The sequence below is a fragment of the Ambystoma mexicanum genome, chromosome 8 (assembly GCF_040938575.1).
Source record: "Ambystoma mexicanum isolate Mex_15411 chromosome 8, UKY_AmexF1_1, whole genome shotgun sequence".
In the NCBI taxonomy this organism is placed as follows: Eukaryota; Metazoa; Chordata; class Amphibia; order Caudata; family Ambystomatidae; genus Ambystoma; species Ambystoma mexicanum.
In genome coordinates, this window is record NC_090929.1 from 1724914050 (window position 1) to 1724926774 (window position 12725).

The following is a 12725-nucleotide window of genomic DNA, read 5'->3' on the forward strand; positions in this document are numbered from 1 at the left end:
CCGTGGTGACAATGGACGTATAAAATAAATCAAATGTATATATAGATGTATTGTCCCGTATGACCATGTGCAATGATGTATATTTAAACTGATATCCTGCGTGTATGCATGCTGAAAGTGGAGCCAGTAGTTTGTTGTGTTGTCGTTGGTTTGGCGTTACCCTTGGCATGGGATGTTGTGACTGCAACGCAGCGCCCGAGAGTGCGCATGCAGTCACGTGTAGTGTTTTAGGTGATCACAACATGTCACCCACAGGGAATGTTGTGACCACGTGTATGGTATAAATAAATACCGTCAGACGGCTTCCAGCCCGCCAGTCGCCTCTCAACTTCTTGTGTGTTTGTGTCCTTGTAGGCCTGCTGGGCGCAGCGTGCGCGAGACCTACAGACATGATGCACTGTCTCCCAGGGCACTCTCATCACGTTGGGACTGGAATGGACAGACCCGATAACAGCAGCCCTCCCGTTTTGTCAATTAAAAATGTTGCTATTTTTCCCTTTCTCCTGCCTAAAATAATTCTAACCTCGATGCACGCCTCTGGGAAAAATCATTTCTCCTGCTTTCTGTGACAAAACCCCCCTCCCATGTGCTTCAGAATGTTGACATGTATGTTCAATATCACCTTTCACTGAATCCCAGACCTAGACAGAAATCTGGTTGTGTTTGTGAGTTCATAGCCCTAATGACTAGCCCCCCGCCCCCACGGCCCCAGCTTCTTCACGCCTGTGTAACCTGGCTTTATTTCCTTATGTGCCTCTGCCTGCATCCAGGAGCAGGAGAAGCGGTAGCTCACGTGAGCACCTTCCTGTGTATCTCTTCACTCTGCACGCCAATATCCCGGTGGATTTGTAATCACAGAGATGGATTTCGATTAGTAGTCTTTTTTGAACGTTTAAAATGTGTGAATTGCGCACATCATTTTTTATATGTGTATTTTTACTGGAATTTGGATGTGCTTTTTGATGTTTTAGTCACGCTGTATTAATTGCATTTTCCTTTTCTCTTTAACATTTGATTAAGGTGTTCTTTGTTTTAAACCATGAATACAATAAAATAAAAAATATCCTGCTGAAATTACTTTATGCACAAGCTTAGGTCCTTCACTTGTCCTGCTGGGAGTTCAGGCCCCTTAAATGCCCGAATCACCAGCACCGGTGCTACCCATCCTGGTAATTCCAGCAATCCCATCCCATGGAATGGACTCAATGGAATGGGAACTTACCGGCATCTCCGCTGCCCGTAATAGCCCGTTAATAATGGTAAGGTAATTTTGCCGGCATCCCGCCGGAATTACCTGCAGTATACTGGCAAAACTGTAATGAGGCCCACAGGGATGGCAGTTTTGATGTCTTTAATTAACTGGCTTCTGAAGAGGTTAACTCTCTTATACATCTTCATAATAATCAGAGAAACCTGGCTATGCTCTGCAGCAGGTCATATGCACCCATTTACAATGTATAACAGGCTACAGAGTCAAGGTGAATGCAGAAACCAAATTGGTAACTGGACATAACCAATTAGGTACCTACATTTAAGAAAATGAGTGAACAACCAATTGAGAGACACATTAGTCATTCAGGATAATCGGCTACACAACACAGAAACCTGCAGAGAGTGTCACAGACCAGGCCATAGAAGGTCTGACAGGGAGGGAAAGCACGGGGATCCCACAGGGAGGTCAACAAGGAGGAGTGAGAGAGAGCATGGAGGGGGCTACAAGGAGGAGTGTGTAAGAACATGGGGGTGGGGTGATACAAGGAGGAGAGAGAGCGAGAAGGCATGCCGATGGGAAAGAAAAGACCATGGCCAAGGTAGGCGATCTCTGGCTTGTAGGAGAGTGTCCAAACTGGCCCAGGAGGGGAACCTGAACTAGAAGATAACGGGCCTCATTACAGTCTGGCGGTAGCCGTGCCGGTAAAACCGGCAGGCTGCGGCCAGACTTGTGAATTTTTCTGGCGGAAACACGGAAGTCAGGCTCCAGAAAATCGTTAATCCCCATTCCCATCCCATAGGACTCAAATGGGAATGGGGATGATGGAAGCACAGATACCGTTAATAACAGTGCCAGTGCTTTCGTGAAAGTCTGCAGGCGGGTGCCGTCGCGCCAGCTAGGTCAGACCTGGCGGGTGGGACGGCAGCCGCCCGCAGACTCGGAGTGTGCCGGTCCAGTAAAACCAGCGCCGGTAGGATTACCGGCACCGTTATTACCGGACCGGAATACTCCTAATGAGGCCCAATATCCCTTAAGCAAAGGGGGGAAATTACTTGATGGTAGAAAGGGCCAAGAAGTGATCTGGGCGCTATATCTCTGAGATTGTAGGTGGAAGCCAAGCAGCCAACTGGTTACTGTATCCCGAGGACTGGGAAGGAGGGGAAAGGCCAGTCTCTATCGGCTGCTAGGTGCTGCAAATAGTTAAGTGGAATATAGCCCATTTTAAGCATAAGTTACAAGATAACGATGGGCATATTTTTGTTGAACCCCTAAAGATAATGGGCCTCATTATAAGTATATAAGTATAGCGGTAAGGCAACAAAGGCAGCGGTATCGCAACCGGCACCGTTGCTACTGTACCACCATACTACGAGTTCTGCTCGTGGGCGCCTTTGCAGCCACCAGGTCTGATCCGGGGTCCATACCGGCACCAGCGAGCAGAACAGGACTGTAGCACTGGTACCGTTATTAATGGTACCAGTGCTACCACCTTCCCCGTTCCCATTCAGCCCTATGGGGTCGAATGGGGAGTCCCTTATTACCAACAGCCGCGAATGGGCAATTACCGGGTCCGCCAAACTCGGCATGACCTGGTAATTGCCCATTCGTGGGTGCCGGTAAAATCCTGTGTTACAGGCACGGCTATCGCCAGCCTCGTAATGAGGCCCAATCTGTTTTCAAGAAACATGATTAAACCAGAATACATCTCATTTAATAATCTTGACGTGAAAAAGTCCCAAAGGGAGCTCCCTGTGGTGAGTTAATGATTCTCGTTTATATTAATTTGAATGCAAACAACCCCTCGATTGACACCTGGGTTTTGGTCCTTATGTGTTTTTCTTTGAGGCTACAGAATATGAAAGTTTACTAGTTAAGAAACAACGGAAGGATGAAGTTAATGCATCTTCAATTAATGACCAAACACATTTCTGGCCTTCCACTTCCCGGTGTAGGTTCTTTTCCAATACATCTGTTAGTATTTCTGATCCCTCACGACTGTCTTCATTCTCCAGACACGGATTTCAGGTGAATCCACCACACGTCTTTCCACGTCTTTTCCTAAACAACGACCAGGTGTATGTCAGGTTAGTCCTTTCAGTATCACAGTCTGTATGCCCTCATTGAGAACATACACTAATACCATCTGTTCTTTCTTTGCACAGCCTGGCGTATACCTGGTGGTATCTGCTCTTTCGTGTAAACCTCAGTTTTGTCTGTACGATTGTAACAGACAGAACAGCGTTTAATAAGAAAGGTCACCCTCTATTGAGAAAACCCTCAGATTGAGGGTTACCAAAGTTGTCAGGCTGAAACACCAGTCCATCCATACCAGACCGACCCGTAGTCTTGTGAGTATCTTCTCACCTTTGGTTCTGTAAGTACATGACAATATCTGCCTCGGTTTACAAAAGTTCAGTAGTTCCTTGGATTTTCAGTCATATTCACGTCGCTTATCACATACGCCTTGCACTTTGTTCTTTGCAGATTATTTGCAACCGTGGTTGTAACTCAGAACGGTCTGGTATCAGTCTCCCCGACTCACCATCTGTGCTGACTTTACTGGAGCGGCTTTTTTGTAGGAGCCAAGGACAGTACCATAGCGGCAATCGCTCCTCCCCACCTCGGCTGTCGATGCAGGAAAGCCCTGGATACCTTTGACACACAATGCACCTTTCTTCAGCTGTATCTCCCGGTGTTATGTTTCTTATCCTCAAGGCTTTGTGAAAGTAGCAGTTTCCTTCCTCTGAAAAGGCCAAGTTTAGTTTAGTTTCTTTATTTGTACCGCGCACCGGACCCTGAGGTAACTGGGCGCTTAAACTTATACAGAGGTTACAGAATTATACAAACAAGATTTGTGTGAAAACACAGATGATATTACATAGGTTGCCGATGGGGAAAATTACAGGTTACAAGCGAGTTACACGCTGGACTTTACATGGGAGAATCAGCATAGGGTACATACAATAACAGCCAGAAATATGATAGGAATAAGTGCTGAGGACCAGGGGTTACAGTTGGTGGTCAAAGTATGAGCGTGCTACATCGTGCGCTAGGTCCGATCAGTAATGGGGACTGCGCAGAACGGGCGCTTCCCTAGGAGCCCGTTTTTGGCTTTTGCTCTGAAAGTCCAGAAGGAGGATACTGCCCTGAGGCTGAGGGCGTTCCAATGTTTGGCGGCTAACACTGGGAAGCTAATTCCTCCAGCTCTTTTTGGGTGGAACCTGGGCACAGTGAGGCAGTGTGAGTAGATAGATCTGGTTGGTGTAGCGGATTGGTGGCGGTTGAATTTAACAGCCAGGTATTTGGGGGCAGTATTTGATAGGCACCTATGTATGATAACCAAGGTGCAGAGGGCAATTCTGTCCCTAACAGCGAGCCAATTGGCATTCTGTCTAAAGCTGGAGATGTGTGTGGATCTGGGTAAGCTTAGTGCAGCTCTAAGAGCATTGTTTTGAAGGACCTGGAGTTCATTGAGGTTCCCTTCAGAGGTGCATAGGTAGAGTGTGTTGCAGTAGTCGATCTTGGATAACACTAGAGCTCTAGCTAGAGTGATTCAGCTATGGGGCGAGAGGAATTGTTTGCATGCGTTAATGAGTTTGTTAGTGTAAGCCGTAGAGGAGGCAGTTGCATTCACCTGCTTCTTGAGGGACAGAGTGGTGTCAAGGTAGACTCCCATGATTTTAATCTCTTTGGCTACTTTGATTGTGTTCCCATCGATGTTGATGGATGCAAAGCGGGGATCTAATTTATTCAGGCCATTTTGGGATCCGACGATCGAGAGCTCAGTCTTACTGTTGTTAAGGCAGAGGCAATGTTGTGCCATCCACGCCTGGATTTCCAGGTAGATCTCGTTGATTCTTTCACAGTCTTCTTCATTGCTCCCTGTGAGTGCAACGAGAACTTGGGTGTCATCAGCATAGTTGGTATATGTGACACCCATGTTGTCAAGGCGATCGAAGAGGAGCTTAGTGAAGATGTTGTAGAGTGTTGGAGAAACGCACGAGCCTTGTGGTATGCTGCAGTGAATGGGGATCGGTTCCGCAGAGGCCGATGGGGCAAAGACCCTTGTGGTGTGGTTGGACAGGAAAGATTGAATCCAGGTAAAAGCGTTGCTGGAGAAGGCAGCTGCTGTAGAGAGATGGTCAGTGAAGATTTTGTGGTCAACCAAGTCGAATGCCGTTGACAGGTCTAATAGCAGGAGCATGGCAAGCTTACCGTTGTCCTTAGCCTCATCCATTTGGATTTTGAGATCCAGGAGGACTGTTTCAGTTCCATGCCTGGGCCGGAAGCCAGATTGTCTGAGTCCTAGTAAGTTGTGATCCTCCAGGTGTTTCTGGATCTGGAGGTAGGCTTCCCTATCTAGGATTTTAAGTATGTAGGGGACTGTGGTGATGGGTCTATAGTTTGTGGGGATGTTAGGGTCGAGGTTGTTTTTTTTAGGAGGGGCATCACCCATGCTTCCTTTAGGTTGTTGGGTACTGTGTTGGTATTAAAGGAGAAGTTGACTAGCGCTGAGATGAAAAGGGCTAATTCTGTGGCGCCTTCCTGGATGACCGTGGCTGGGCAGAGGTCTCCTTGGCATTTTGATGGTTTCAGTTTTTTAATAATGTTTTCGACTTCTAGGGCTTTGACAGGTGAGAAGGAGAACAGTGGGCAATCCGTATTATTACGTAGTGGAATGGGTGGTGAGGGGTTCTTGATCACGTTGCTTTTTTTGTGCTCGATTTTAGATTGGAGCAAAACTATTATATCTGCCAGCGCTTTCTGTATGTTTGCACACCAGGTTGCATCTTTGATGCATGTTTCTCATGGTTGTGCAGGTGATTCAAGCTCCCTGAGAATGCAAAAAAGTTCTTTGGTTTTGGATTTGGTGTTGAGGATACGGTTGTCGTATGTTTCCTTTTTTGCATTAAGGATGACAGTTTTATAGGCCGTTGCTGCTGTGGTGAAGAGGGCCTTATTGCTTGGGGCTGAAGTTTTTTTTCCAGCGAGTTTCTGCTGTTCTTTTGGCGTTGCGAATGGTTTTGAGCTCGGGGGTAAACCATTTGTTGAGGTGGGCAGTGGGTTTGGTTTTGGCTAGTTTGATGGGGGCGATGCTGTTTACAGCTGCCTCTAGAGTGTTGTTGTAGAGGTTCACAAGGGTGGTGGCGTCTAGGTCTTTAAAGTATACCAAGTCAATTCCCTCCTTGCAACCCTTTTGTCATGATGCCTGCCCCCGGAAGACCAGACCAGGCCCAGCAGCCCCGGAAGCAGGCATCATGCCACTTGGAGCATGCCCAAAAGCCCCAGTTAGGGGCTGTTTGGGTGCAGTCCTGGCGCCTATGGCGCCAGGCTCATAAAGATAAAGTCAGTCCTGGCGCCATGGGCGCCAGGCTCATTATTGATAACTTACCTGAAGCAGACCATGCTGCATACTCACCTGAGGCAGACCATGCTGCATGAAGACTCAAGCCAAATGAGGCTTAGGAGGGACTATTTTACTGAAGGGACTATTTTGTTACTTGGGTGGGGCTGTGGAAGAATACTTACCTGGATCTTCTTCCAAGGCTATTTAAACCACGCCCGGACAGCCACACGTGCTTCGCGTTATTCTGCTTGCTGCAGCGTAACGCTCACTGTGTTTTCAGCAGCTCCAGTCCTCAGCCACGCCCGCTTCAGTCCTGGGACTCCTGAAACAAGAAGAAAAGAAGGATAAAGGTTAGAACAGGAGTTTTAACTTTAATCCTTACCTGAATCCTGATCCATTTTGCCACGGAACTGAAAGACAGAAGTCTTTGAAGCATTGCTTCGCATTCCTACGGCGCCGCTCTGAACTCACCTGCTTGGCGGTACTTCAGCATTCCATCACGCTCTCTCCATCTCGCGGCCGCCCTCCGACACCTAAGGAGACAAAGACAGCAAGGTGAGCAAGGGGGTAGCTTGTATAGCCTTAGAGAGTAAGGCTATACAAGCTACCCCCAAGGACTTACCTGATTTACCACGGGAGGTACTCACCTCATCTCGGGTCGGCGCAGTCAACTCTGCTTCATCGCCGTACCCCGGCCCCTAAGGGGAAAACCACAATAGACTTACCTGAATCTTACCGAGTGCCATTTGGAAATCTTCGAGTGGATTAATTGGCAACCTGCAAGGAATCGGACAGAGTGAAGATCAGACATTTGAACTCTTATGAACAATTGGACTTTAGAGTCAATACTGGAACTCACCAATTCCTCTACGCCAGTGAAGTAACTGGTCATCAACGCGCCCCTGCGGTCGACGCAGGATGGAGAGCTCATCCTTCCAAACCATCAGGTGAGACTAAGGAGGGGACATCAAGAGTGATCTGTGGGAAGACAACGGGAGTGGGGAAGGTGGGTTGACACTCAATTCCACGGGTGGTTAATTCCTCTTCTCCTTTGCAGAAGAATATTCCTGCGAGCCGGACAAACTAGGCTGAGCGGGTCAGTCCAGTCAGTCATCTCGGCGCTACACGTCACGCTGGTGGAAACAACAGCGGCCCAGTTCCGGTCGACGCCCCCGTGGGAACCAGGTGAGCGTAACAGAACACGAAGCCCACCCACAAATACCCACCTGGGCGTCATGGAGACCTCGGAAACTGATCAGTTGGCCCAATTATTAGGGGAATTAAGGGCCGAAGTGTATTCCGCCCGCCAAGAAACCAATGCCCTCAGGAGGGAACTGATAGTGTCAAAAGAACGAACTGATGAGTTGGCCAGACAACTATTACAGAGCCAGGCTGGACAAACACCTCTACCAGGACTTGGGGCAAGTCCAGCTCCTGTACCATCGAGTAACCCGGTGCAGATAAATTTACCTGGAGCCGTTCCTTTGGCTCCGCCTGAACGCTTTGCCGGAGACCCAAAAGGGTTTGCAACATTCATGAATCAATGCCTCTTGCACTTTTTATGTAGACCTGGAGCTTTCCCAAACGATCAGGCCAAGGTAGCCTTTGTATTGTCATATCTCAGCGGCAGTCCGGCAGATTGGTCCATTCCACTAGTTAACCAGGATGACCCGATTCTTCGAGATTTCCAGGGTTTTCGAACAAGCATGGAAAGACTGTTCGCCCGACACTCCCGAGGACAGGCTTTGGACAACGAACTTTTATCCCTACGTCAAGGTAACCAGGATCTTTTATCTTACATTGCAACTTTCAATAGATTAGTAGTGGAAACCGAATGGCCTGAAGCCAAGCGAATCACATTATTCCATCGAGGACTTTGGGGAGAACTCAAAGATGTTTTGGCCCAAATCGTGAACCCGCCTCAAGACTGTGCTGAATATATAGATCTAGTGGTCCAGCTCGATCACAGACTCCAAACCAGGAAGGCTGACCAAACCAAGTTTGAGAACAGGGTGTTGGTTAAAACCCACGTAAGCTCCAAGGGAGTAGATGTCTCAGAACCTATGCAAATCGGGGGGGTTAAAGGACCCTTAGCCCAAAAGGAGAGAGATAGAAGAAGGCAACTGCAATTATGTTTATATTGCGGAACTACTGGTCATTTTCTTCGGAACTGCCCTGTAAAACCACCCAAGAAAGTTATAGGAGCAGCAGATGAAAACCATGTGAAATCTGACTCGGGAAACGACCACGCCCGGCAAGCGTAGAGGTCCGCTTGCCGAGTTTAAAGAAGGACACTCTGACCTCGCATTTCACCATACCCATGGTCCTTGTAGATCCAGAGCAGCCATCACGCATGCACGCGGTAAAGGCGTACATAGACAGTGGAGCCATAGGAAATTACTTGGACTGGGAATTGGCTACCAGGATGAATCTATCTCTCACCCGCAAGACCACGGCCGATGTTGTCACCACTGTAGATGGAACGGAAATTGCCTCTGGACCCGTAACTCATTCCACTGCAGAGATGACATTGCTAAGTCAAGATGGGCATCGAGAGGCTATGATGTTTGACTTAATCAAGGCCCCACAGTTTCAGCGGATACTAGGGATACCTTGGTTGGAAAAACATAATCCCTGTATTGATTGGCGAGAGAAGAGACTAACCTTCCCAGAATGTGCTCACACCTGCTACCCAAGGAAAACTCAAAACTCAGTCCTGGCTCCAGTAATTCCAGTAGCCATACAATTACCTGTTGAATACCAAGACTTTCAGGATGTCTTCCAAAAGGAACAGGCAAACACCTTACCACCTCACAGATCGTATGATTGTCAAATAGATCTTGTACCTGGAGCACAACCACCTTGCAGCAGAATCTATGCCCTTACGGAACCCGAAAATCTCCATTTGCGCCAGTACCTAGACCAGTACCTTGCTAATGGCTTCATTCGCCCGTCCAAGTCCCCTGCATCTTCAGCTTTGTTCTTCGTACCGAAAAAGGAAGGCGACCTTAGAACATGTATAGGCTACCGGGCACTGAATCAGATAACCATCAAGAATCGATACCCACTGCCTTTGATCCCAGAACTTCTAGACCAGGTGAAGGACGCTTCTATATACACGAAACTAGACCTTCGGGGGGCATATCATCTGGTATGTGTCAAAGAGGGTGACGAATGGAAGACTGCTTTTCGCACCAAGTACGGACTATTTGAGTACCAGGTGATGCCCTTCGGACTATGCAATGCACCAGCAGGCTTCCAGTTGTTCATGAACAATGTCCTCCGAGAGCTTATCGACGTTTGTGTGGTCGTTTACATCGACGACATCTTAGTATACTCTTTATCAGAATCTGAGCATGTAAAACACGTCCGAGCAGTCCTAGAGAAGTTACGCCAGCATAAATTATATGCTAAACTGGAAAAGTTAATCTTCCACACTACGGAAGTGGAATTCCGTGGATTTATTCTGACCCCGAGAGGAATCCGGATGGATACATGAAAAGTGGATGCCATTCTTAATTGGCCTTCGCCAAGTTCAATCAAAGGAGTTCAAAGCATGCTTGGCTTTGCCAATTTCTACCGCAGGTTTATCCCGGACTTCTCGCACATCGTACATCCCATTACAACGCTATTGCGAAAAAACAAACGCTTTGTGTGGACAGAGGAAGCCGAGAACGCCTTCCAAGAGTTAAAAGCTAAATTCACATCTGCTCCCATATTAAGACACCTGCGCCCCGAGCTTCCCTACATAGTGGAAACAGATGCATCCAGTTCAGCCATGGGAGCAGTCCTTTCCCAAAAGGATCCCGAAACTAACCAGCTTCACCCAGTGGCGTTTTGGTCAAGAAAATTTTCAGCCCCCGAATTAAACTATGCCATAACCGACAAGGAGCTGCTGGCCATCAAGTCTGCCTTCAAGGCTTGGCGGCACTATCTACTGGGTGCCAGACATACCATCACGGTCATCACCGATCACCGCAATTTACAATACCTAAAGACAGCCAAAGCCCAATCTTCGCGCCAACTCCGTTGGGCATTGTTCTTCGCCGAGTTTGATTTTGTAATAACCTATCGACCAGGTTGTAAGAATGGTAAAGCAGACGCCTTGTCCTGGATTGGAATGGGAGAAGCTGAAATAACTTTAGAACCCGTACCCATAATTCCGGAACAGAGAATCCCTGGCCTGACATCCATACAGACACTGGAGGACATTCAAAACAAGATCCACCAACTCTTTGATTCCGTTGCCCTACAGGACTGGGCAAAGAAAGGTCCAGAGTACTCTGTCATCGATGATTTACCTTATTACCAAGGCCGGCTATTTTTACCGCCAAAGGAACTACAGGAACTTGTCATTTCCCATTACCATGACACCTTAATAGAAGGCCATCCGGGTATTGCAAAAACCGAAGCTAAAATTAGGAAGCAATTTTGGTGGCCCACCTGGCGAAAGGATGTCAAGTCATTTGTCATGTCTTGTGGCATTTGCGCACAAAATAAAGGGCAAAAGAAAAAACCTGCTGGATTATTGCAACCATTAGACATACCACCTACCCCTTGGCATACCTTGTCATTAGACTTCATCACGGATTTACCCCCATACCAAGGTTACAATACCATTCTAGTTATTGTAGATCTTTTTTCTAAAATGGCCCACTTCATTCCTTTAAAAGGGATACCTTCAGCTTCAATCCTGGCCAAGGAATTCCTTGAAAATGTTGTCCGCCTGCATGGCTTTCCTTCAGTGTTAATTTCAGATCGGGGCAGTCAATTCATTTCACATTTTTGGAGGAAATGCTGCCAACTGGCACAAATTGATGTTAGGCTTTCGACCAGTCACCACCCTCAGCCCGACGGTCAAACGGAGAGGACCAACCAGACTCTTGAACAGTACCTCCGTTGTATGCTACATCAGTCTGAGAGGAATTGGAAAGACATTCTGTGGATCGCAGGGTATGCGTACAATAATTCCGTACACTCAGGAACTGGACAAAGTCCTTTTTTTTACCATTTATGGGCACCATCCTCGAATCTCGGATTTGGACTCACCCCAGCATTTAGAGATGCCCGCAGTGGACCATCTCCACGCTGTTATTACACAAGCCTTTAAAGAAGCAACCATCCATTTGCAAAAGGCTAAGGAAAAATACAAAAAGGATGCGGATCAGCACAGAAGTGAAGCCAAGTATGGTTAGCCACTAAGCACTTACCACTCAAGGGGACTCTGACCTTTAACCCCAGGTATTTGGGACCTTTTTCTGTCAAGGCAATTATTAACCCAGTGGCCGTCAAGTTGAACCTACCTGCTCATATGCGAATCCATCCCGTCTTCCACGTGTCTCTTTTGAAGCCAGTGCAACCAGGAACTAGGCTAACCACTCCACCTGAACCTATCCTCATAGACGGGGAGCTCGAGTTCGAAGTCAAGAATATTTTGGACTCAAAAAGAGTGAGATCAAAACTCTTTTACCTAATTGACTGGAAAGGTTATGGTCCGCAGGAAAGGTCTTGGGAACCTAGCGACCACGTGCATGCACCTCGTTTAGTGAAGAGGTTCCATCGGGAATTTCCAGACAAACCACGGCCAAGGGAGAGAACGACTTTAGGAGGGGCCTTGAGAGGGAGTGCTGTCATGATGCCTGCCCCCGGAAGACCAGACCAGGCCCAGCAGCCCCGGAAGCAGGCATCATGCCACTTGGAGCATGCCCAAAAGCCCCAGTTAGGGGCTGTTTGGGTGCAGTCCTGGAGCCTATGGCGCCAGGCTCATAAAGATAAAGTCAGTCCTGGCACCATGGGCGCCAGGCTCATTATTGATAACTTACCTGAAGCAGACCATGCTGCATACTCACCTGAGGCAGACCATGCTGCATGAAGACTCAAGCCAAATGAGGCTTAGGAGGGACTATTTTACTGAAGGGACTATTTTGTTACTTGGGTGGGGCTGTGGAAGAATACTTACCTGGATCTTCTTCCAAGGCTATTTAAACCACGCCCGGACAGCCACACGTGCTTCGCGTTATTCTGCTTGCTGCAGCGTAACGCTCACCGTGTTTTCAGCAGCTCCAGTCTTCTGCCACGCCCGCTTCAGTCCTGGGACTCCTGAAACAAGAAGAAAAGAAGGATAAAGGTTAGAACAGGAGTTTTAACTTTAATCCTTACCTGAAT